Raw genomic sequence first — 22,529 nt, 5'->3', positions numbered from 1 at the left:
TAGGCATGAGCCACCATGCCTGGCGACATTTTTTCTTGATATAGATTCTAGTTTGATGGGTTTTACTTTTCTTTCATCACTTTAAATGGTTGTTACATTGTGTTCTGAGCTACATTATTTATGATGAGACGTCAGAGGCTATTCTTATCATTGTTCCTCTATGTAATGCATATTTTTCCTCCGGTTACTTTTTTTTTTTCATCTTCTTCTTTTTTTTTTTTTTTTTTAGACAAGGTCTTGCTCTGTCACCCAGGCTGGAGTGCAGTGGCGCTCACTGCAACCTCCACTTCCTGGGCTGAAGTAATCCTCCTACCCCAGCCTCTCGAGTAGCTGGGACTACAGGCACAAATCACCACGACCAGCTCTTTTTTTTTTTTTCCTGTATTTTTAGTAGACATGGGGTTTTGCCATGTTGCCCAGGCTGGTCTCAAACTCCTGACCTCAAGTGATCTGCCTGCCTTGGCCTCCCACAGTGCTGCGATTACAGACCGGACTCCTCTGGTTGGTTTTAAGTTTTTGTTGTTGTTTGTTTTTTGGTTAGTTTGGTTTTGAGACATTTAATTCTGATGTCCCTTGGCATGTTTCTTTGATTTTTATCATTCCTGGGGTTCTTGGAGCTTCTTGGATCTGTGGGCTTATATTTTCAAAATTCTGAAACAATTTTGACAATTATTCACATGCTATATTTTAACTATTATTCAGATATTTTTTTCTGCTTGAATATCTCTTACCTCTCCTCCTAGTACTTAAACTTCACACATAGTAGATGGCCTGATATAGTCCAATAGATTGCTGAGAATTTGACAACAGTTTTCTGGACTTTTTTTTTTCTCGATGTGCTTCAGTTGGGATTGTTTCTATTGTCATGTGTTTAAATTCACTTATCTTTCTTCTGTGTCTAGTCTGCTGTTAAGCCCATCAGGGCCGGGCACAGTGGCTCACACCTGTCATACCAGCACTTTGGGATGCTGAGGCATGAGAATCACTTGAGGCCAGAAGTTCAAGACCAGCCTAGGCAACACAGCAAGACTCTATCTCCATAAAAAGCAAAACAACAACAACAACAAAACATTAGCTGGGTGTGGTGGCACATGCCTATAGTCCTACTACTGGGGAGGCTGAGGTGGGAGGATCACTTGAGTCAAGGAATTCAGGGCTATAGTGAGTCATGATCATGCCACTGCACTGCAGTCTGGGTGATAGAGTGAGATCTTGTCTCTAATTAAATAATGATAATTAAAAAAAACAAAAACAAAAACAAAAACCTATCCAGGCCGGGCATAGTGGCTCACACCTGTAATCCCAGTAGTTTGGAAGGGCAAGGTGGGTGCATCACTTGAGGCCAGGAGTTTGAGACCAGCCTGGCCATCATGGCAAAACCCTGTCCTTACCAAAAATACTAAAAATTAGCTGGGTGTGGTGGCACACACCTGTAGTCCCAGCTATTTGGGAGGCTGAGGCACGAGAATCGCTTGAACCTGGGAGGTGGAGGTTGCAGTGAGCCAAGATCATGCCACTACACTCCAGCCTGGGCGACAGAGCAAGACTCCATCTCAAACTAACAAACAACAACAACAACAACAAACCTATCCACTTAAATTTTTAATTAATATATTTTATTTTTAGATTCTAAAATTTTTGTTTGATTCTTTTTTGCATTTTCCATTTTTCTATTGACATTTCCCAATTGTTCTGTCATTGTGTTCATCTTTTCCTTAAAATAGTTTAATGTGTTTATAATGCTGGTTTAAAGTCCTTGTTGACAATAACATCATTTCCATCATTTTGGGGTGTATTTCTATTTACTAATTTTTTTCCTCATTATAGATCATACTTTCCTGCTTCTCTCTGTATCTAGTAATTTTTAAATTATGTGCTAGACATTATGGATGCTAAATTGTCGAGTGTCCAATTTTTTTTTTTAACTTCATTGATAGATTTTTGGATTTTTTTCTGTCAGGGACTTAATTTACTTAGGAATTAGCTTAATACTTTTGAAACTTAGTTTTAGCTTTGTTAGGGTGGGTCTAGAGAAACCTTTAACTCTAGGGCTAGATTAGTCTTTCTCCTAAGATGGGGTCTTTCCAAGATGTCTGCTGTGGCCTCATTTTTTGTAAAGTATTTCCACTCTGGCAGGTTGAAACTTGAACATCTTTCAGACCTGTATGAGATTTGGTAGTTATTTAGCTCTCAGCAAAATGATAGTTGTTCTTTCTCTAGTAATTTTTCATTGCCCGGCCTCTTGGAGGCTTGTTCTGTGCGTGCATAGTTTAGTATTTAGCTGAAGACTCAGAGGGTCCCAACGCAGATTTTTTTAGATCCTCCTTGGCATTGATTCTTCCTCTTTGGTAATCTGCCCTACACATTCCAGATACAAGGTAGCCCTGAACTCTGATTTCCGTGTTCTTAAGTCAGGGAGACTTTTGTCCTCTGGTTGGGCTACCCCTCAGACACCACAGTCCAGAAACTGGCTCCAGATAGAAAACCGTGGAATGTGGGCTTGTTTTGTTCGTTCCATTTGCTGAAGGATCACAGTGCTGTGTTGCCTGAGGTTCAACCGTTATTTCATGTATTTTGTCCAGCTTTATAGCTGTTTATGGAGGGAGAGCTGGTTGAGTATCAGTTTCTGTCATGGCTCGAAGTGTAAATACTTGCCTCTCAGCTTTTATATTTTTAATTTTGGAGAGTGACAAAAATATTCTAAATCATGAGTTTCAGAGGTAGTTATGTGACTATACACCTGTCAGAACTCATTGAATTGTGTGATAAGGGTGCTTTTTTTGCATGGAGATGTTTATTTTATTTTATTTATTTATTTTTGAGATGGAGTCTCGCTCTGTCACCCAGGCTAGAGTGCAGAGGTGCAATCTTGGCTCACTGTAACCTCCACCTCCCAGATTCAAGCGATTCTCATGCCTCAGCCTCTTGAGTAGCTGGGATTACAGGTGTGCACCACCACATCTGGCTAATTTAACATCTGGCTAATTTTTGTATTTTTAATAGAGACGGGGTTTCACCATGTTGGCCAGGCTGGTCTCAAACTCCTGACCTCAGGTGATCCACCCGCCTCAGCCTCCCAAAATGTTGGGATTACAGGCGTGAGCCACCACGCCCAGCCATACATGTAAATTATACTCCAATAAAGCTCAGAAAAAGGTAAAATACTTTTTGAAACAAAAAAATTATTAAATGTTTAAATATTATTAAATATTAAATATAAGCACATGCAAGAGTATACAGAATAATGGGAAACACCCTTATCATTATCACTCAGACTACGAAATAAAGCAATACAAATACAAGCAGAAGCTCCGTATGTATGCCTCTCTTTGCATTTATTATCCTCATGCTTGTTTCTATCACCTTACTTCATATGTAGGTGTCTCCAGAAATACGGTATTGTTTTCCCTGTCTTTAAACTTCACATAAGTGTTTCATCCATGTAGCTGTTTTTCAATGATGTGATAATAAATAGACAAACCCATACACGCGATTATATTTGTACAACTTCTAGCCTTGGACCTGTACAGAAATGCAAAGTTTACCTGACTCTACATTTTGAACTCACTGTACTTCTCTCAGGAGAGAATGCCAAGAAAGTCACTGTCATTTATTCCTCTGCCCGGGGGAGAAAAATTAGTGAACACTCACTCTTGGTAAGTGGCATGAAAGGCCATTTGCAAGCCTGGCCCTGCTCCAATGGCTGCTGTGAAGATTCATGCACTGAGGGTGATGAGGGCTTGGCGCTCCCCTTGGCCTGAGTCAGCAACCTGCTGGTGCCTGGTGTCAGCAGTTTCCGGTCAGAGAGTGACTCGCTGGACATCCTCCTACTTTCTGCTGGATGGAAGTGAGTGTCTCAGGCAAACTGATTCCAGCCCTCAGATCCAGACTGCACCATTAACTCTGTAAATCTTATTAATCCCTTAACGAGGGTCAGAAACATCTATAGTTCCTTTCCAGCGGGCCTCATTTTTTATTTTATTATTATTATTATTTTGAGACGGAGTTTGGCTCTTGTTGCCCAGGCTGGAGTGTAATGGCGCGATCTTGGCTCACTGCAACCTCCACCTCCCGGGCTCAAGTGGTTCTCTTGCCTCAGCCTCCTGAGTAGCTGGGATTACAGGCATGCACCACCACGCCCGGCTAATTTTTGTACTTTTAGTAGAGACGGGGTTTCTCCATGTTGGTCAGGCTGGTGTCCAACTTCCGACTTCAGGTGATCTGCCCGCCTCGGCCTCCCAGGGTGCTGGGATTACAGGCATGAGTCACCGTGCCTGGTCTTACCAAATTTAAAACGATAGAAACACTGTTCAGAGCAGACGCGGTGGCTCACGCCTGTAATCCCAACACCCTGGGAGGCCAAGGCGGGCGGATCACTTGAGGTCAGGTGTTTGGGACCGGCCTGGCCAACATGGCAAAACCCCGACTCTACCAAAAATACAAAAATTAGCCAGGCGACACGGCGAATGCCTGTAATCCCAGCTACTTGAGAGGCTGAGGCAGGAGAATTGCTTGAACCCGGGAGGCGGAGGTTGCAGTGATCCGAGATCTCGCCACTGCACTCCAGCCTGGTCGACAGAGCGAGAATCCGTCTCAAAAACAAACAAACAAAAGCAAAACAACAACAACAACAACAACAACAAAACCCCACTTTGTTCATAGAACTACTCTGTATACAGCATGAAATTTGTATTTTCTTTTTAAATCTACAATCCTACACTTTAGGTTTGCAACTTTTGTTAATGTAAATCCTCCAGAACAAGCCTCTCTCTTAAATCACTAGCAAGACTGCAGCTCATAAACACAGCTGGATCCTTCAGAATGAGTTTTATTTTCTCATATCGTTTGCTTATGCTAAGTAGAGTTTCATTTTCTTTTCCGTACTCTTTTGAGCTACAACAAACCCCTCCTCTGTCCATTTCTTCATTTCCTGACAGGTCAGTTTTGATCAGCAGTAGTGTAGTTAAATTTCCTGAAAGGCCACACAGCTGAGCCATGTAAAGTTCTCAGTAGAAATAAGAGGGACACCAGCTGGGCACAGTGGCTCATGCCTGTAATTCCAGCACTTTGGGAGGCTGAAGCCGGTGGATCACCAGAGGTCAGGAGTTCAAGACCAGCCTGACAAACATGTTGAAACCCTGTCTCTGCTAAAAATACAAAAATTAGCCAGGCGTGGTAGCAGGCTCCTGTAATCCCAGCTACTCTGGAGGCTGAAGCAGGAGAATCACTTGAACCCAGGAGGTGGAGGTTGCAGTGAGCCAAGACGGTGCCATTGTATTCCAGCCTGGGCGACAAGAGCAAAATTCTGTCAAAAAAAAAAAAAAAGAGAAGAAAAGAAAGCAGTAAGAGGGACATCAAACAGAGGAGCCTGTTTTCAGAGTTCCCAGACCACATGAAATTCAGAAGCATTAACTAAGCCCTTTGAAAGCAGAAATTTAATGCAGAAAAAGTATGAAAAGCATGCCAGTATTAGGAGACACACACACACAACTACATACACACATTTTTTGCACATTTATTTTTTATTCTACTTCAAGTCAAGTATAATCAGTTTCTATATCTTTCAGTGAAATCAGTTCCTTGAGGACTGAACATGCTTTTCTCATACACCCACTGTTTTCCTCCTCCCAGATTCACCATTTAGGGATATGACACTTTTCAGAGTTGATAGGAAGTATTTGCCTTATTTTGGCCGTCTCAATATTGTTCACTTTTGAGACAACTACTATAATATAGCATGAATGGCTTTTCTTTTTCCTTTTTTTTTTTGAGAATGAGTCTTGCTCTGTCACCCAGGCTGGAGTGCAATGGCACGATCTTGGCTCACTGCAACCTCCTTCTCCTGGGTTCAAGTGATTCTCCCCCCTCAGTCTCCCGAGTAGCTGGGATTACAGGCACCTGCCACAACACCCACAAATTTTTGTGTTTTTAATAGAGACGGGGTTTCACCATGTTGGCCAGGCTGGTCTCAAACTCCTGACCGCAAGTGATCTCCCTGCCTTGACCTCCCAAAGTGCTGGGATTACAGGTGTGAGCTATGGCACCCAGCCATGAATGGCTTTCTTATTCCCTACAAATATTGTTTTATATCCTAGAATTCAAAATTTTTTTTTCATGTTTTAAATTTTTATGTGTATATATCTAATTTTCTTTGACTACTTCAAACCTGTAAAAACCTCTCAATATTGTCTCTGAATACAAAAACAGTTCCATTTTCCTTATTGGCCAAAGCACATTATCTAGGAGATTCCTCAAAAGTTGCATAGGGTTTTTTTTTTTTTTTTTTTTAGATGGAGTCTTGCTGTGTCCCCAGGCTGGAGTGCAGTGGTGCAATCTTGGCTCACTGCAACCTCCATCTCCTGGGTTCAAGTAGTTCTCCTGCCTCAGCCTCCCGAATACCTGGGACTACAGGTGTGTGCCACCACGCCTGGCTAATTTTTTTGTATTTTTTTTTTTAGTAGAGACGGGGTTTCACCGTGTTAGCCAGGATGGCCTCGAGCTCCTGACCTCATGATCCGCCTGCCTCAGCCTCCCAAAGTTCTGGGATTACAGGTGTGAGCCACTGCGCCTGGTCTCTTTTTTTTTTTTTTTTTTTAAGAAGGGAAGTCTTTGTATGCCTTAAGATGCCCTTATTCAACTCTCATACTTGACTCAAATTTAGAATTTTAGGTTGAAAATAATTTTTCTTGGCCTGTCTCAGTAGCTCATGCCTGTAATACCAGCACTTTGGGAGGCCGAAGCAGGTGGATCCCTTGAGTTCAGGAGTCAGGAGTTCGAAATCAGCCTGGGCAATATAGCAAAATCCCGTCTCTACAAAAAATACAAAAAAATTAGCCAGGCATGGTGGTACGTCCCTGTGGTCCCAGCTACTTGGGAGGCTGAGGTGGGAGAATCCCTTGAGCCCAGGAGGTCGAGGTTGCAGTGAGTGAACCGAGATAGAGGCACTGCACTCCAGCTGGGTGACAAAGCAAAACCCTCTTTCAAATAATAATAATAATAACAATACTTTTTCTTCAGAATTTTGTAGTCATTTCTCCACTGTTTTTTAGCATCCTGTGTTGCTTTTGAAAAGTTTCAATGCCACTCTGATTCTGTTTTCTATTTCTTTGAATGAGAACTATGTTCTCTCTCTCTCTCTCTCTCTCTTTCTCTCTCTCTCTCTCTTTCCTTCCCTCTCTTCCTTACCTACCTGTACTCTTAAATTTCACAGCATGGCTTTGTGTGCCTACACAGTAGGCCTTTTCAATATGATGACTTCCAATGAGGTGACATTCATGAGGTTGGGGGAAATCTACTTGTACCATATCTGAAATAATTTTCTTGCCTCCATACTTTCTCTTTCTGCAATTTCTGTTATTTCCAATCTCATGGAATACATTTCTAATTATTTTATTACCCATATTTTCCATCTCTTTGGTTTCTGTGTTTTATTATACTTTCTGGGAGTTTCCTCAACTTTACCTTTCAACCTTTGATCGAACTAAAATTCCATCTATAATATTTTTAATTTCTTCTTTTTTTTTTTTTTTTGAGACAGGGTCTTGCTCTGTTGCCCAGGCTGGAGTGCAGTGGCACAATCTCAGCTTACCGCAGCCTCGACCTCCTGTGCTCAGGTGATCCTCCCACCTCAGCCTCTAAGGTAGCTGGGACTACAGGCATGCGCCACCAAACCTGGCTAATTTTTGTGTTTCTTGTAGAGGTGGAGTTTTTCCATGTTGCCCAAATCTCAAACTCCTGGACTCAAGTGATTCACCTGCCTTGGCTTCCCAAAGTGCTGGGATTACAGGCATAAGCCATCGTGCCTGACCTATGGTGTTTTTATTTTGTTGTTCTGAGAGAAGGTCTCACTGTGTCATCCAGGCTGGAGTGCAATGGCATAATCACAGCTCACTGCAGCCTTGACCTCCCAGGCTCAAGCGGTCCTCTCACCTCAGCCTCCCAAGTAGCTGACATCACAGGTGAGCACCACCACCTGCAGCTAATTTTCATATTTTTTTGTGTAGACAGGGTTTTGCCATGTTGCCCAGGGTAGTCTCAAACTCCTGAGCTCAAGCGATCCACCTGCCTCAGACTCTCAAAGTGCTGGGATTACAGGTATGAGCCACGCAGGCCTGGCTGTTTTTAATTTTAAGAGCTCTATCTTGTTCTCTGATTGTTCCTGGTTTTATTTTTATTTTATTTTAATTTTTTTTTGTTTTTGAGATGGAGTCTTGCTGTGTCACCCAGGCTGGAGTGCAGTGGTGCCATCTCGGCTCACTGTGACCTCCATCTCCTGGGCTCAAGCAATTCTCCTGCCTCAGCCTCCCGAGCACCTGGGATTACCTGTGTGCCACAACACCTGGCTAATTTTTGTATTTTTAGTAGAGATGGGGGTTTCACCATGCTGGCCAGGCTGGTCTTGAACTCTTGACCTCAGGTTATCACCCACCTTGGCCTCCCAAAGTGCTGGGATTACAGACCTGAGCCACCTTGCCCAGCCCTGTTTTTAATTTTTAAGAGCTCTATCTTGTTCTCTGATTGTTCCTAGTTTTATTTTATTTTTTTGAGATGGATTCTCAAATTAGTTGTATCAATTTGTACTTCTGCCAGCAATGTATACAAGTTTTAGTTGCCCTACATTCTTTTTTTTTTTTTTTTTTTTTGAGACGGAGTCTCACTGTGTCTCCCAGGCTGGAGTGCAGTGGCGTGATCTCGGCTCACTGCAAGCTCCGCCTCCCGGGTTCACGCCATTCTCCCGCCTCAGCCTCCCAAGTAGCTGGGACTACAGGCACCCGCCACCGTGCCCGGCTAATTTTTTGTATTTTTAGTAGAGACGGGGTTTCACCGTGTTAGCCAGGATGGTCTCGATCTCCTGACCTCGTGATCCGCCCGCCTCGGCCTCCCAAAGTGCTGGGATTACAGGCTTGAGCCACCGCGCCCGGCTCATTCTTGTCAACACTTACTATTGTAAATTTTTAAATTTTAGTCATTCTGGGCTGGGCTCAGTGGCCATACCTGTAATTCTAGCACTTTGGGAGGCGGAGGAGTGCAAATCGCTTGAGCCCAGGGGTTCAAGACCAGCCTGAGCAACATAGGGACACCCTGTCTCTACAAAATATTTAAAAATTAGCTGGGTGTGATGGCATGTGCCTGTGGTCCTAGCTACCCAGGAGACTGAGATTGGAGGATTGCTTGAGCCTGGGAGGTTGAGGATACAGTGAGCCATGATCACACAATTGCACTCCAGCTTAAGCAACAGAGTAAGACCCTGCCTCAAAAAAACCTCAAAATTTTGAGTCATTCTAGTGAGAATACAGCAGTTTTTCATTGGAGCTTTCATTTGCACTTCCTTGCTAAGCTTATTAGCTATTTGCATATCCTTTTTATTTATATGAAATGCCTGTTCAAGATGTTATGCATTTTAAAAAATAGGGTTCTGTATTTAACTATTCTATGTAACAAATTCCTTTAAGACATACTGATTTAAAACATCAATAAACATTTATTCTCAGTTTCTGTAGGTTAGAAATTCTGGAGTGACTTAGCTGGATGGTTTAGCTTGGGGTCTTTAATGAAGTTGCAGTAAAGAGGTTACGTGGGGCTGTGGCCACTTACAGGCTTTCGTAGGCTGAACAATCCACTTCCAAGATAATATATGGCTTACTCCCATGGCTGCAAGATGGGGCAGAGTGTTGGCAAGATGCCACAGTTCCTTTCCACATGGATTCTCCACAGGATGACTGGTCTTTCCTAAAGCAAGTGACTGAAGAGGGAGGAGGGCAAAAACTGCAATGCCTTTTTTTTTTCTTTTTTTTTTTTTGAGATGGAGTCTCGCTCTGTTGCCAGGATGGAATGCAGTGGCGCGATCTCAGCTCACTGCAACCTCCACCTGCCGGGTTCAAGTTGTTCTCCTGCCTCAGCCTCCTGAGTAGCTGGGACTACAGGTGCACACCACCACACCCGGCTAATTTTTGTATTTTTAGTAGAGACAGGGTTTCACCATGCTGGCCAGGCTGTTCTTGAACTCCTGATCTCAGGTGATCCGCCCACCTTGACCTCCCAAAGTGCTGAGATTACAGGCATGAGCCACCACACCCAGCCTATTTCTTTCTTTTAAAAGACAGAGTCTTCTTATATTGCCCAGGCTGGTCTTGAACTACTGGGCTCAAGGGATCCTCCTGCCTCAGCCTTCCAAAGTGCTAGGATTACAGGTGTCAGCCACCACTCCCGGCCCCACTCTCTTAATAGTGTCTTTAGGTGACTGGAAGTGCTTAACAGCTTTATTAAGATGAAATCCATCTGCTTAAAGTGCAAAATTCCATAGCTTTTAGTATAGTATATTTACAAAGTTAAGTGACCATCACCACAATCAGTTTCAGAATATTTTTCCTCAGGCCCAAAGTGACTGCCATACCTATTAGTAGTCACTTCCCATTCCTCCTGCAAACTGCCATCCCTAGGAAACTACTAATCTACTTTCTCTCCACAGAACTCTCTTTCTGCATATTTCATACATATTAAATTATGTAATATATGGTCTTTTGGGACTGGCTTCTTTCCCTTAGAATGTTCTGAAGGTTCATTCATGTCAGCACGTATCATTACTTCAGTCCTTTTCATTGTCAAATAATATTCCATTGTATGGATATGTCACATTTTATTAATCAACTCATCAGCTGAAGGAACATTTGGGTTGTTTCTGGTTTTTGGTTATCACTAATAATGCTGCTATGAACATTCATGTACAATTTTTTGTGTGAACCTATGTTTACAATTTTTTGGGTATAAACCCAGGAGGAGTAGAATTGCTGAGTTGTATGGTAATTCTATGTTTAATTTTTTTTTTTTTTTTTTGAGACAGAATCTTGCTCTGTTGCCCAGGCTGGGGTGCAGTGGCATGATCTGGCTCACTGCAAACCCCGCCTCAGCCTTCTGAGTAGCTGAGTTCAAGTGATTCTCCTGCCTCAGCCTCCCGAGTAGCTGGGACTACAGGCACACACCACCATGCCCAGCTAGGTTTTTTTTTTGTACTTTAGTAGAGATGGGGTTTGGCCATGTTGGCCAGGCTGGTCTTGAACTCCTGGCCTCAAGTGATTTGCCCACCTCAGCCTCCCAAAGTGCTGGGATTAGAGGCATGACTATCACCAGTAACTTCTATAAAGTTCAACAAGGATAAAGTCAAGGGCAAATCTTCTCCCTAGAACTGACTTCTCCTTTATTTCTTCTCATTTTTATTTTTAATTTTTTATTTCATTTTATTTTTTTATTTTTATTTTTATTTATTTTTTTTTTTTGAGACTGAGTCTGGCTCTGTCGCCCAGGCTGGAGTGCAGTGGCCGGATCTCAGCTCACTGCAAGCTCCGCCTCCCGGGTTTACGCCATTCTCCTGCCTCAGCCTCCCGAGATGCTGGGACCACAGGCGCCCGCCACTTCGCCCGGCTAGTTTTTTGTATTTTTTAGTAGAGATGGGGTTTCACCGTGTTAGCCAGGATAGTCTCGATCTCCTGACCTCATGATCCGCCCGTCTCGGCCTCCCAAAGTGCTGGGATTACAGGCTTGAGCCACCGCGCCCGGCCCATTTTATTTTGTTTTATTTTGTTTTGTTTTGTTTTTGAGACAGAGTCTTGCTCTGTCGCCCAGGCTGGAGTGCAGTGGCGCAATCTCAGCTCACTGCAAGCTCCGCCTCCTGGGTTCAAACCATTCTCCTGCCTCAGCCTCCCGTGTAGCTGGGACTACAGGCGCCCGCCACCTCGCCCGGCTAATTTTTGTATTTCTTAGTAGAAATGGGGTTTCACCGTGTTAGCCAGGATGGTCTCGATCTCCTGACCTCGTGATCCACCCGCCTCAGCCTCCCAAAGTGCTGGGATTACAGGCGTGAGCCACTGCGCCCGGCCAACCTCTGCTCATTTTTAACAGGGCCACTGCTGGCGTCCAGGAGCCCAGGCTCGCAGTCAACTCTTCCTTTCCCATTAACTCCCACAGTCTTTCACAAATTCCTCTTTGTCCTTTTTTCCAAACACCTCTTGCATTTCTTACTTTTCTGTCACTCTCTCAGACATCATCCTAGCCCAGAGCCTGTCCCTGGGCTGGTCTCCCTATAGACTTTTCCTTTTCTAAACTATCATTCTACTCCATTCATCTATGCCTTCATTCATCAGAAGAGCATTTGTGGAACACTTAGTGCCAGACACTGCACTAGACACTAGATGCGCCCGTAACACAGACATGGTCCTGCTGGGGAGGCAGGTAATTAACAGGCAACTAAAGTGTCTTGGGGTTGAGTGTGATGATGGAGGAAGCCCTTAGCTGGGACCGTAATCCAGATGGGGAGACGTGTTAGGGGAGGCCTACGTACTCCTACTGGTTTCATTGTCCTAAACACTTTCTTCCTGTTTCAACTAAAATTGGCCTTCTCTTACTTTTGTTCCTTTGGGTTCAAACTTTGTAACCTGAGATTCTAAGGCCTTCCTTGTCAACCCAGCCCCATTCCCAAGACCCTCTAGTGGAAGAGGTAGTAGTAATACATAGTAATGACAGCAAACCTTCATTAAGCTTATTTATCTTAAATAATAGGCCCTCTTCTAAGTACTTTTCTTATGTCAACTCTCCACAACATTCTCTGTGAAGGAGGCACAGGTACTATGATTAGCACCACTTACAGAAGGGGAAACCAAGGCATGGGTGGGCTAAAAGGCAGAATCTGGGTTCAAATCCAGGTGATATGGCTCCCAGGTTGGCATGTGACGATGACACCATTGTGTGTCAGTGTAACCTGGCAGTGTGGATCACAGAGTCTCTACCATACACCCTAAGTTCTCCCCAAAGACCATTTTAGTCCTGGTCCCCTCTCCCCTGAGAATGCCCTTCTCTTTCTTATCAAACCCTATAGAAGTCTTTATTTTCACTTTCTTGATGTTATTGTTTGCAACACAAAGCTTTTTAAATTTTAATAAAGTACAATTTTGCAATTTTTTTAATGATTAGTGTTTCTTGGTTATTGTTTAACCTAATTCCCTTTTCCAATTGTTTGTTTAGGTTCCCATCTTTGTTCTTGAAGGTTTTAAAACCTAGTGATTCTTGATTATCTGTTCATATTTAAGAAAGAAACAGATTGTGGCCAGGTGCGGTGGCTCACGCCTGTAATCCCAGCGCTTTGGGAGGCTGAGGCGGGTGGATCATGAGGTCAGGAGATCGAGACCATCCTGGCTAACACGGTGAAACCCCGCCTCTACTAAAAATACAAAAAATTAGCTGGGCATGGTGGCAGGGGCCTGTAGTCCCAGCTACTCGGGAGGCTGACGCAGGAGAATGGTGGGAACCTGGGAGGCAGAGCTTGCAGTGAGCCGAGATTGTGCCACTGCACTCCAGCCTGGGTGACAGTGAGACTCTGTCTCAAAAAAAAAAAAAAAAAAAAAAAAAAAATTTCTGCATGTCTGTGAGAATGTTTCCAGAAAAGATTAGCATTTGAATTGGTGAACCTAGTAAAGGAGACGGCCCTCTCCAATGTGCATGGGCATCATCCAATCAGTTGAAGGCCTGAATAGAACAAAAAAGTGGAGGAAAGTTGACTTTGCTCTCTGCCTGATTGAGCTGGGACGTAGGGCTTCTGCACTCACTGTTCTTGGTTCTGAGGCTTTCTGACTTGAACTGGAATCAATACCCTCAGCACTTCTGCATTCAAGTCCTGCAAACTACACTACCAGCTTTCCTGGGTCGCCAGCTTGCACAACGCAGATTGTGAGACTTCTCAGCCTGCATAATCGAGTGAGCCAATAGCTTACAATAAATCTCTTTCTAGAAATATTAATATGCCTCCTATTGGTTCTGTTTCTGTGGAGAATCCTAACACATTACTTTTTAAAGTGTGCAAAATGCAAATTAAAATCATGAGAAACAGTCAGGTGCAATGGCTTACACCTGTAATCCCAGCACTTTGGGAGGCCGGGAGTTGGAGACCAGCCTGGCCAACATGGCGAAACCTTGTCTCTACTAAAAATACAAAAAAATTAGCCAGGCATGGTGGCACACACCTGTAGTCCCAACTACTTGGGAGGCTGAGGCAGGAGAATCACTTGAACCCGGGAGGTGGAGGTTCCAGTGAGCTGAGATCATGCCACTGCACTCCAGCCTGGGCAACAGAGCAAGACTCTGTCTCAAAAAATAAATACATACACACACACACAAAAATAAAATAATGAGAAGTCACTACAAAACCAACCAAAAGCTAAAAGACCGGCAATACTAAATATTGGCAAAATAAGGGCCAACTGGAGGTCTCATACCTTGGTGGTGGGAATATAAAATGGTACAATCACGTTTGAAAACTTAGTTTCTTTAAAAGTTAAACATACTTTTACTTTATGGCCCAGAAATTCTACTCCTAGGTATTTATTCAAGAGAAATACAAATATGTCTACAAAAAGACCTGTGTAAGAATGTTTATAGTAGCTTTATTCATAATAGTTAAAAACTATAAACAGCCAGGTGTTCAACAGGAGAATGGATAAAAACATCATATATTCATACAGTGGAGTATTATTGGCAATAAAAAGAACAAACCACTGATATATACAACCATATAAGCAAGTCACAAAAACATGCTGGGCAAAAGAACTCAGACACAAAAGTGTACACACTGGATAATTTTGTTTACATGAAGATTGAGAATAGACAAAACTAATTCTTTTTTGGATAGCAAATTGTACAACAAACAATGTATGGAGAAAAAAAGTGCTTGCAATTAAGAAGCTTTTTATTTTTTACATAGATGGATGTTGGTTGGTTACATAAATGGATGCCAGTGGTTTCATTGCCATCATTGCTTCCTTTTTTCATTTAAATAACACATTTAGACTGATGCAGAGTTATAATATAAACATAAGATTCTACATAAGATTTTTTTTTTTTTTTTTTTGGAGACGGAGTCTTGCTCTGTCACCCAGGCTGGAGTGCAGTGGCCGGATCTCAGCTCACTGCAAGCTCCGCCTCCCGGGTTCACGCCATTCTCCTGCCTCAGCCTCCCGAGTAGCTGGGACTACAGGCGCCCGCCACCTCGCCCGGCTAGTTTTTTGTATTTTTTAGTAGAGATGGGGTTTCACCATGTTAGCCAGGATGGTCTCGATCTCCTGACCTTGTGATCCGCCCGTCTCGGCCTCCCAAAGCGCTGGGATTACAGGCTTGAGCCACCGCGCCTGGCCTAAGATTCTTCTTTATATTGACTCATGAGAAATAATCATTTTGGTGGGTACAGAGAAAAATATAGTATTTGTTTTATGAATCTGATACCTTTTTTCCCCCAGATCTTTCAGGGATGAAGAAGCTGATAACCTTTTAGCTTTGACAAAAATGTATTCATTGTATTGAGAAAAATCATATTGAGAAAATCTTTACACACAAAGAAACTGTAAGGGCATTTACAGCTTTGGAACATCACAAACAAAAATTAGGTTACCTACTTTTAAATAATGTTTTTAAACAGATTGTATCAAAATCACAAACATCAAGGATGCCGTAGCAAAATAATGAAAGGATTAGGGAACTTGTCCCAAGCCTAAGAAATACCCAGGAACCCATTTCCAAGATTTAGCTCTATCTTGCGTCTCCTATGTTTTCTCTTCCCCAAGTGGCTTCTTGCTGTAAATTTTTTTTTTTTTTAGACAGAGTCTTGCTGTGTCGGCTAGGCTGGAGTGCAGCGGCGAGATCCTGGCTCACTGCAACCTCCATCTCCTGGGCTCAAGCAATTCTCCTGCCTCAGCCTCCCAAGTAGCTGGGATTACAGGCGTGTGCCACCACGCCTGGCTAATTTTTGTATTTTTAGTGGAGACGGGGTTTCACTATGTTGGCCAGGCTGGTCTTGAACTGATCTCAGGTGATCCACCTGCCTCAGCCTCCCAAAGTGCTGGAACTACAGGCGTGAGTCACCCTGCCCGGCCCTTGCTGGGACTTTTCTACTCTAGGTTACTAAAGCTGAGGAAGCACTGCTTCCAGTGGTGAAAAGAAAAGAAAGTTGCAAGATGAGGCTGGAGGAAGAGGTTGTGAGGTGGGCTGGATAATGGAGGTCCCGGTAGACTACTAAGATTTATATCTAAGTGCAAGATGCAACTGAAAACAAAAGATCACGTGATCTGATTTACCTTCTAAGACATTCACTTCTACCACTCGGTGGAGAATGGAGGGGACATGATAATTAGAGGGATGGCTACCAATTAGGCGTCTAATAGGGAAGGAATATTGTATCAGGATTACTGGTTACAAGTGATAAGAAACAATGCCAGCTGATTTGAGCAGAATTTTTTTTTTTTTTAAAAGAACACTGGGTAGTTGAAAGACTGCAGGGAGAGGGGAGAACCAGGCTTGGAAAACAAGCATAGAAGGAAGCTTAATAGCTAGAGTCACACCACAAAGCTCAGTGAAGTCACGGCCACTGCCAAACCCTGGACACCACAGGATGTCACACAGCTGCCACTGGTAGCAGACAAGAAACTTGACCATTCGAGCTAGAACTACCCTTCTTCATCGCTCCCCCCAATGTTGCTGCCATTTCTGAGACATCCTTATCATCCACTTAAACACATTTTCCATTGTTCCTACTTCTTGAGAGTCACTAATTACTGATTTAGTTTAGATGCACCTGATTGACCAAGCCTAGGTCCTATACACATGCATATGCTGTAGATGCAAGAGCCTGGGTGCACAAGCATTTGTGGTGTTAAAGTGGGCTCTGCCTCCCATCAAGACTCATTCAATGGGTAACTTTCTAAAGGCAGTCTTAATGCCAGGGAGCTGAGCAGCAGAAAAAATGACACATGTTCAGTATCAGCATGGAAAGCTTGGTGTGGGGGATTATCGATTCCTTTCTATGCCCTTTGCCACTAATTTTGCTATCTCCCCAAGTAATATTAGGGATTTCCTCATTCCTTTTTTTTTTTTTGATGGGAGTCTGACTCTGTTGTCCAGGCTGGAGTGCAGTGGTGCAATCTCGGCTCACTGCAACATCTGCCTCCTGGGTTAAAGCCATTCTTCCACTTTAGCCTCCCAAGTAGCTGGGATTACAGGCACCTGCCATCATGCCCGGCGAACTTTTGTAGAGATGGGTTTTCACCATGTTGGCCAGGCTGGTCTTGAACCCCTGACTTCAGGTGATCCGTCTGCCTTGGCCTCCCAAAGTGCTGGGATTACAGGCGTAAGCCACCACACCCAGCTGATTTCCTCATTCCTTGACTTTCGCCTTGGCCATGTAGATTTGCCTTGGGAAATTAGTAGACGTAATACAAGCATTTGAAATGAATCTGGGCGAACTTGTTTCTGCCATCACCATTAGAGGAACTCGTGGTGGCTTGCCCACTTGTCCAGAGGCTGAGACATGTGGAGCAGACCCACACACCTGCAGGGTGAAGATGTTTCTGTCACTGCAGCCTAGTTTAGCCAACACCCTTGCTGCCATGCAGATGAGTTGAGAGCCTGGCTAAGATCAGCACAGCCAGAGGTGAACCCTGTCTCAGTGAGCTAAACAAATGCTTATTATTGTACGCCTAAGATTTTACGATTAGTTATTATGCAGCAACAGCTGACTAAACACACTTGAATATTCCAAGGAGCTCCATAAAGGTGATAGAAAGGTTGGCAAATAAGCATACAAAAGCTTTAATTAAGGCAACAAGGAGTGTTCCAGAATATAATTTTTTTTCCTCCCACCTCAGCCCAAGTAACTGGGACTACAGGTGTGAGCCACTGTGCCCAGCTAATTTATTTTGTAAATGCAGGGTTTCACCGTGCTGTCCAAGCTGGTCTTGAACTCCTGAGCTCGTAATCCACCTGCCTTGGCCTTGCAAAGTGCTAGGATTACAATGAGCCACTGCACTTGGCGATACTGTATTGGGGGAGATAAGCAAAAATGAATGTGATGTGGCCAGGCGCGGTGGCTCAGGCCTGCAATCACAGCACTTTGGGAGGCCGCGGGAGGCGAATCACCTGATATCAGGAGTTTAAGACCAGCCTGGCCAACATGGCAAAACCGTCTCTACTGAAAACACAAAAATTAGCCAGGCGTGGTGGCAGGTGTCTGTAATCCCAGCTACTCAGGAAGCTGAGGCAGGAGAATTGCTTGAACCGCTGGGAGGTGAAGGTTGCAGTGAGACAAGATGGTGCCACTGCACTCCAGCCTAGGTGACAAGAGCTCAACTTTGTATCACAAAAAACAAACAAAAAAACAGCAATGAATGGGATGAATGGAAGACAACTATGCCCTATTCACCGTTGTTACTTGCCTTGAGATGGAGTGAATAAAAGCAAACTTTAAAGAGCACAGGCAAAGTTAGAAGCATATATGTCCTTTCACATGAGATAGTCCAGATATTTCCAAACTTGAGCAAAGTGCTTTTATCAATCAACTTTGTGTTAAGACTAAGGATTCAAGGCCCTTTCATAGTTTCTGGTAGGTCAATTAGTACAGCCCTGGAAAATAATTTAGTGATGCGTATTGGTACATTCAAGAACTTTAAAAATGTTCATACACCTTACGATTCAGTTAATTCTAATTTAGGATTTAAAAATAGAGAATCTGGCCAGATGCGGTGGCTCACGCCTGTAATCCCAACACTTTACAGAAGCCAAGGTGGGAGGGCTGAGATCAGCCTGGGCAACATAATGCGACCCCTCTCTTAAAATTAGCTGAACTTGGGCCAGGACACGGTGGCTCACGCCTGTAATCCTGGCACGTTGGGAGGCCAAGGCAGGCGGATCACAAGGTCAGTAGTTTGAGATGAGCCTGGCAACACTGTGAAACCCCGTCTCTACTAAAAATACAAAAATTAGCGTGGTGGCAGGCGCCTGTAATCCCAGCTACTTCGGTGGCTGAGGCAGGAGAATCGCTTGAACCCGAGACAGGTTGCAGTGAGCTGAGATCATATCACTGCACTCGAACCTGGGTAACAAAGCACGATTCCCTCTCAAAAAAAACAAACACAAAAAATAACTGGACCTGTAGTTCCCTACTTTGGAGACTGAAATGGGAGTATCACTTGAGTCCAGTTCAAGCCTGCAGTTCAGCTGCGATCACACTACTGTACTCCAGCCTGGGGTACACAGTGAGACCCTCTCTCAAAATCAACACAAACAGTACGTGTAGTTGGTATCAACTATATAGAAATGGTTTTCTCCAGTGAACTCTGGTACAGAAGCCAAGTCACATAGTACAATACAGGTATGGATATAAGGTCCCATAAAGGAATGACAAGAAAACAAATCCAGAATGTTATTTTCAGTGAAAATTACTGTCCCCCCTTCACAGGTAAACTTAATATTGCAGTTATTTCCATCAAAGTGTGTTTCACATTATTGCCAGTGCTGGCAGTAATGTTTAAACTTGAGCGGATATCCATGTTGGTATGTTCATTGCCTTTGCTTTACCAATCTATTCTGCTGCTCAAACCCTTTAACCACAAAGATGGTTAAGGTATTGATCTGTTCAGAAGATACCTGTAAACTCATGCCTATTTCTCCAGATGAAGACAATGAGCAAGGTTTTTTCTTGAGGTCCTAGTCTTTGTTTTCATGTAATCCTCTGTACCTAGCTGCGCACAACCTTTGATTCCCCCTGAACAGTCTGTTGGTCAGAAGTTTTACCAATAACCTATGTAACACAAAACTTGTGTATATATTGTGTATCTGTTCTTATAATCCTTATTTTCTACATCAAAGTGGATCAGAAGTCTTCATCCTCCATCATCTTCAAATTGAGTAGGCTGAGGGAGGGGGGGTGCCGGTCTTGCTGCCTCAAGGGTGGCAGAGGCAGAAGAAAATTCCTGTAAGGAGACCCACACAGTTCAAACCCATGATGTTGGTCAACTATCATTTCTGGTTAAGTTTGAGTATTTATCTTTCTACAACATAGTTCAATAGTTGCAGGTGTCTTTGGCAAAAGACTAGTGTGTTTTTATTTCTGTGAATGTAATACCTAGTTTTTTTGGGATGGAGTATCACTCTTGTTGCCCAGGCTGCAGAGCAATGGCACAATCTCAGCTCACCGCAATCTCTGCCTCCCAGGTTCAAGCGATTCTCCTGCCTCACCCTCCCAAGTAGCTGAGATTACAGGCATCTGCCACCACACCAGGCTAATTTTTGTATTTCTAGTAGAGACGGGGTTTCGCCATGTTGGCCAGGCTGGTCTCCAACTCCCACCCGCCTTGGCCTCCCAAAGTATTGGGATTACAGGCATGAGCCACTGCGCCCAGCCTGAACCTAGTATCTAGTTAACTACAGCTTGAAATTCCTGCCAGGTCCTTTCACACACTAATTGTATCTTGCTCCTTTTAATTAACCCTGCCAACTTCAGTTTCTAGGGGTTAACAGTGATTACTTGGTCTTGGCTGGGTGTGGGTGGCTCATGCCTGTAACCTCAGCACTTTGGGAGGCCGAGGTGGGTGGATCACCCTAGGTCAGGAGTTTGAGACCAGCCTGACCAATGTGGTGAAATCGTCTCTACTAAAAATACAAAAATTAGCTGGGCATGGTGGTGCGTGTCTGTAATCCCAGCTACTTGGGAGGCTGAGGCAGGAGAATCACTTGAACCTGGGAGGTAGAGGTTGCAGTGAGCTGAAATCCCGCCATTGTACTCCAACCTGGGCAAGAGTGAAACTGTGTCTCAAAACACACACACACATACACACAAACCAACCAACCAAACCAAAACCCCCACACAACAAAAAACAGTGATTACCTGGTCTCTACAAACGTGGAATCCCATTTCAGTTCATCTTCTCTTGCCAGGGCAGTATAACTCTTGAAACAGTTTTCTTAACTTCATCAACTGATTACTCATGGAAAAAAAGGATTATTTTGGGTCTTGTCTTGTAAGGGGCAGAATGAGTGGAATAGAACCAATCCAGTATTCTTGTCACTTTCAAGTCTTTACATTATATATAAAAGATTATATATAATCCTTTATACTGTATACAATAACCCCTTACAAAGCATTAAGTCCAATCCTACAAGAGTCGATCACATAAAAACCACTGAGATGGCATGCTGAAGGAATACCGGTGGTGTGTCCACTGCTAATAACAAACCCAGCCTAATCCATCTTCAAAATTTCCGTCGAATTTACAGAAATTTTGATAATGCAAACCAAATCCTTTTATTTCTTCTGGGTGAAACTTCTAATTCTCAATGTCTCCTCCTGGGCCTTGCAGAATTGGAATCCTAGTCAATGGAATAAGAGGGCTAAGAGCTATTAGTTTCATCCTAAGGCATATATTCCTTATGTAGGGGCAACAGTGTAAACATTGTAGAGCTTGAGCATTCTCTAACATGTAGTTAGATTTCCGTAAGGAAATGCGCAACCTAGATCCCTCACATGCACACTTCACAATAGGGTTCTTGCTATGAAAATCTACTGCTGTTGCTGATCTGACAGGAGGCGGAGCTCAGGCAATTCATGGCCAGGAGGTTGGAAACCCCTGCTCCCAGGTCTACAAATCTTTTGACACAGCCTTGTTTACATTGTTGGGACTCTGTTTATTTCCTGAGAAGTTTCACAAGGGCCTTACAGTATGAAACTATTTAACTGAGCAATCTTTCAAATGAACTTTGCATTTGGTTTTAGTAGTCTCAGCCCTACAGCTATAAGCAACGGATTGTTTGTACTGGCATATAAAAGCCTCCAAGTCCCTTTGCCTTGAGGCAAGAACTTTAAGACTCAAATTTATCCTTTCCCATAGTTTTTTTGGTCTGATTCAACTGCTGCCTTTCATGAAACTGGTGACTAGCATTACAGCACATCAAAAGACTACCACTTTGTGTAGTACCACTACTACTATTCAGTCTGTCCCAACCTGGTAAAATTCCAAGTTTTCCTCAAGGTCTTTTGCCTGTTAACATTCTTCATGGCCATGTCAAATACTTAAAATTCTTTAAAAGACAGAAAAATAACTCAGACTAGCCTAAAAAAGGAAACTTTTAACCAGCAGGATAAAGGACAGCTACACGACAAAAGGGCTAAAACTCAGGCTTTAAGACAGAAACTGAGGGTTATGTTGGAGATTATCGACACCCTGAACAGTAAGTTTTACAAATTAAGACCTGCCAATACTGCCTATGCTCCATTACTGGTATTTTCCATCACCCAGCTACCCAGATTTGAGGCTGAATGGCATCACGATTAACAGAACTATGGACTAACATCACCTAGGTTCAGATCGTGGCATTGCCACCTAAACAGCTATTTGAACTAAGGTAAGTTACATCATTTCATTGCTAAAGATTGTATATAAAGTGCTTCTCAAAGTACCTGAAATGTACTAGTATCTAAATGCGATAAAGGTTAGCAAGGTAACAAAAGAATCTACATATAGCAACATCTCTGCAATGGTCATGAAAATTACTTAAATACAAAAGAAAACTAAGAACATGTATTTCAAGTACCCTCAGTCTAGTTATTTACTATAACTCCATCCCCAAATGGATATCCCTCTGAATTTTTCAGGAACAGAAACAGAAATTAATCTCCCCCTCCCCAAAATAGCAAAGATACATCTCAGTCCAAGGAACACATT

The sequence above is a fragment of the Papio anubis genome, chromosome 2 (assembly GCF_008728515.1).
Source record: "Papio anubis isolate 15944 chromosome 2, Panubis1.0, whole genome shotgun sequence".
NCBI classification, from domain to species: Eukaryota; Metazoa; Chordata; class Mammalia; order Primates; family Cercopithecidae; genus Papio; species Papio anubis.
The sequence above is the reverse complement of the archived record's forward strand: the minus strand, read 5'-3'. Positions refer to the sequence as shown.